General features: G+C 38.1%; 1 protein-coding gene across 1 annotated transcript in view; it reads right to left on the bottom strand.

Moving 5' to 3' along the window:
• The window catches only part of LOC101044727 (schlafen family member 5), a 52,168-nt gene that overhangs the window by 16,089 nt on the left and 31,365 nt on the right, over positions 1–4,714 (bottom strand). The gene's annotated exons all lie outside the window — the stretch shown is intronic.

The raw sequence follows: 4,714 nt of genomic DNA, 5'->3' as shown, positions 1-4,714 counted from the left end.
ACTACACCTGGCTTTTTTTTTTTTTTTTTTTTTTTTTTTTTTGAGATGGAGTTTCGCTCTTGTTACCCAGGCTGGAGTGCAATGGCACGATCTCGGCTCACCGCAACCTCCGCCTCCTGGGTTCAGGCAATTCTCCTGCCTCAGCCACCTGAGTAGCTGGGATTACAGGCACACGCCACCATGCCCAGCTAATTTTTTTGTATTTTTAGTAGAGACGGGGTTTCACCATGTTGACCAGGATGGTCTCGATCTCTTGACCTCGTGATCCACCCGCCTCAGCCTCCCAAAGTGCTGGGATTACAGGCTTGAGCCACCGAGCCCGGCCTAATTTTTTAAATTATTTTTTGTAGAGAATGGGGTCTTATTATGTTGCCCAGGATGGTCTCAAATTCCCAGATTCAGGTCATCCCCCTGCCTGGGCTTCCTACAGTGCTGGGATTACAAGTGTGAGCTATTGTAGTGGCTAGTTCCCTCTTTTATTACTGTATTGTTGTGATTCACTCATCACAACTAAGGAACCAACCTTAATTAGTACATGACTATTAATTAAACTCCACATTTCATTTGGATTTTCTAGTTTGTCTCTTTTTTCTATTCCAGGATCACATCCAGGACACCATACTACATTTAGTGGTCATGTTTCCTCAGATGCTTTATTTTTGATGACCTGGACAGTTCTGAGGAGTACTGGTATTTTGATAGACATTGCATTGAATCTGTAGATTGCTTTGTGCAATATGGTCACATAAGTGACATGAATTCTTCTGATCCATGAGCATAAGATGTTTTTCCATTTGTTTGTGTCATCTACAGCTTCTTTAAGCAGTGTTTTTTGGTTTTCCTTGTAAAGATCTTTTACTTCCTTAAAGATATTCCTGGGTATTTTATTTTATTTTACTTTTTTTTGTAGCTATTATAAATGAGATTGGCTTCTTGATTAGGTTACCTGCTTGATCATTATTAGTATATAGAAATGCTAATAACTTTGTACATGGATTTTGTATTCTGAAATTTTACTGAATTCATGGATCATATCTAGAGCTTTTTGGAGATGTCTTTAGCAATTTGTAGATAGAAGATCAAAGTGTCAGTGAATAGAGATAATTTGACTTCTTTTCCAACTTGGATACGTTCTATTTCTTTCTCTTGCCTGATTACTCTGACTAGGAGTTCAGTACCATGTTGAATAGGAATAGTGAGAATGGACATCTTTGTCTTGTTCCAGTTTTTAGACAGAATGCTTGTAACTTTTTTCTGTTCAGTATGATGTTGGCTGTGGGTTTGTTGTACATGGCCTTTACTATTTTAAGGTAGTTATTGCTAAGTTTGTTGAGGATTTTTATCATGAAAGGATGCTGACTTTTATCAAATGCTTTTTCTGCATCTCAGGAGATGATTCATGAAGGATTTTTGTATCACTGCCTGGCAGATGTTTTTCATTCTGTTAAAATGAGGTCAAGCCATGTTTTCCCAGTTAACAAAGAAGGAAATTTAAACACTAAACTGCAATGTGAGAATATGTAACATTACTTTTACCAATGAAACCAGAAAGAACCCCTCTCTAAGTTATTTAGGAAAAGAAAATGGAGAGCAAATAAGTATTATTTGCTATCACCACAGTCAGATTGCTTTCCTAACAAATTTACTCCAAGGCAAACTTCCTCAAATACCAAGAATGTTGCCACAATAAAGCACATTCTTGATATTTTCCATGATCTTCATAGTCACAACTACCTCAGGTAAGCCAATTCTTAATTGGTCTTGAAGCAACTCTTTAAAGGCAATTCATACTGTTTACTTATGGGTAGATTTATACCTCAGATCCAAACTGGCTACATAAGAATTATTTAGCTGGGCGCGGTGGCTCAAGCCTGTAATCTCAGCACTTTGGGAGGCCGAGGCGGGTGGATCACAAGGTCAAGAGATCGAGACCATCCTGGTCAGCATGGTGAAACCCCGTCTCTACTAAAAATACAAAAATTAGCTGGGCGTGGTGGTGCATGCCTGTAATCCCAGCTACTCAGGAGGCTGAGGCAGGAGAATTGCCTGAACCCGGGAGACGGAGGTTGCAGTGAGCCGAGATCGCGCCATTGCACTCCAGCCTGGGTAACAAGAGTGAAACTCCGTCTCAAAAAAAAAAAAAAAAAAATTATTTAAACCCAAGCAGGACAGTCACAAGGAACACTAGCATATCTTTGTGTTTTAGGTGGTTATAAGCTGGTAGGACTCAAGATAAATTATTTGCAAGCCTGAACCACTGAGGATCTGTGTGTTTCTCTGAGATCCCAGAGAGAAGACCATAATCAAGACACATATACTTCCACGTTCCGTTCATGTTCACTAGTTTTAGCAGCCTGCGTAGGATGGCCCCTCCACCCTGCATCATTCCATGCCATAGACTCAGGTCCACAGCCCAACTACTAAAAAAAACTCAATGCTTTTTGAGGAACAAAGTACAATTTCCTTATTTATTTATTTACTTACTTATAATAACAGCTGTATTGAGCTACAATTCACATACTATAAAGTTCACTCTTTTAAAGTATTCAATTCTGGGACTTTCAGTACTTTCATAGAGTTGTGCATCCATCTCCACTATCTAATTCCAGAATATGTTCATCACCCCAACAAGAAACCCCCATACCCAGAGCAGTCACTCCCCGATCTCCCATTTCCCCCCTTCAGTCCCTGGCAACCACTAATCTACTTTCTGTCCCTATGGATTTGCTTTTTCTGGCTATTTTATATAAATGAATACATACAATATGTGTCTGGTCTCTTCCACTTACTTAGCATAATGTTTTCACAGTTTATCTGTTGTAGCATGTATCAGTAATTTATCTTTCTGTATGGGTGAATTTCATTGTACACCGCATTTTGCTTATCCATTAATCAGTTAATGGATGTTTAGGTTGTTTCTACTTCAGACTTATTTTATGAATAATGCTGCTATGAACGTTTATGTACAAATTTTTCCAAGGACATATGGCTTTGCTTTTCTGGCTGAGTCATCTAACTTTCTGAAGAACTGCCCGACTTGTTCTTTGTTTTGTTTTGTTTTCTTAGAGACGAGGTCTCTGTAACCCAAGCTGGAGGTCAATGGTGCAATCATATCTCACTGCAGCCTCCAACTCCTCAGGATCTTCCTACCTCTTGAGTAGCTAGGACTTCAGTTGCGGCACCACATTCAGACAATTTTTTTTTTCTTTTTTGTGGAGACAAGGTCTTTTTATGTTGTCCACGCTGGTCGTAAATTCCTGGCCTCAAGCAATCTTTCCACCTTAGCCTTCCAAAGTGTTGGGATTACAGGCATAAGCCACTGCACCTGGCCATCTTCTCACTTTCTTAGTGATGTCCCTTGAAGTACACAAAAAATTTTTATTTTAATGCATCACAGTTTATCTCTTTTTCCCTCTTGTGCTTCTCCTGTCCTATCTAAGAAATCATTGCCTCATCCAAGCTAACAAAGATTTCCTCCTATGTTTTCTTCTAAGAGCTTTATAGTTTTAGCTTTTACAAGTAAGCCTATGAATCATTTTGAGTTATTTTCTCATATACTATATGAGACATAGGTCTAACCTGATTCTTCTGCATGAGGATATCCAGTTTTCTCAGCACTATCTGTCGGTAAGACTAGTCTTTCCTCCATGGAATTAACTTTGACACTCTTGTCAACAGTCAATTGATCATAAATGTATTTATGGACTTTCAGTTCTATTCCATTGATTTATATGTCTACCCTCATGCAATACCACACTGCCTTAAGTTTTTAAATCGAGAAGAGTGAATCCTCAATCTTCTAAATTTGTTTTCTTTCAAGATTATTTTGATTATTATAGATCCTTTGATTTCCATATGAGTTTTAGGATCATGTTATCAATTTCTGCAAAAAGAGAACTGGAATTCTGATGAGATTGCATTGAATCTATAGATCCATTTGGAGAATATTGTCATCATAACAATATCAAGCCTTCCAACTCATGAACATGGAATATTTTTCCATTTGCTTAATTCCTTTAAATAACATCTTATTGTTTTCAGTGGACAATTTTTTTTTTTGGAACAGGGTCTCACTCTGTTGCCCAGACTGGAGTTGAGTGGTGTGATTGTGGCTCACTGCAGCCTCAACCTCCTGGGCTCAAGTGATCCTCCCATCTCAGCCTCCCAGGTAGCTGGTACTACAGGCATGCACTACCATGCCTGGCTAATTTTTTGTATTTTCTGTAGAGTTGGAATTTTGCAATATTGCCCAAGCTGGTTTCAAACTTCTGGGCTCTAATGACCCACCTATCTTAGCTTTCCAAAGTTCTGAGATCACAGGCATGAGCCACCATACTCGCCAATGGACAAATCTTACATTTCTTTTATTCTTAAGTATTTTATTATCTTTGATGTTTTCATAAATGGAATTGTTTTCTAAACTTTATTTTCTAATTTTTTATTGCTATTGCCCAGAAATGCAACTGATTTTTGTAACTAGATCTTGCATCTTGCACCTTACTGAACTAATTTTTATTTGTTACAATAGTTTCCAGCTGGATACCTTAGTTTTATATTATGTCATATGCAACTAGAGATAGTTTTACTTCTTTTATTTTGCTCTAGGTGTCTTTTATTTTCTTTTCTTGCCAAATTAGCCTGGCTAGAACTTCCAGTACAATGTTGAATGGAAGTGACGAGAGCAGAAATTCTAGTTTTGTCCTAGATCTCAGAG

The sequence above is a fragment of the Saimiri boliviensis genome, chromosome 17, assembly GCF_048565385.1.
Source record: "Saimiri boliviensis isolate mSaiBol1 chromosome 17, mSaiBol1.pri, whole genome shotgun sequence".
NCBI classification, from domain to species: Eukaryota; Metazoa; Chordata; class Mammalia; order Primates; family Cebidae; genus Saimiri; species Saimiri boliviensis.
The sequence above is the reverse complement of the archived record's forward strand: the minus strand, read 5'-3'. Positions and strand labels throughout refer to the sequence as shown.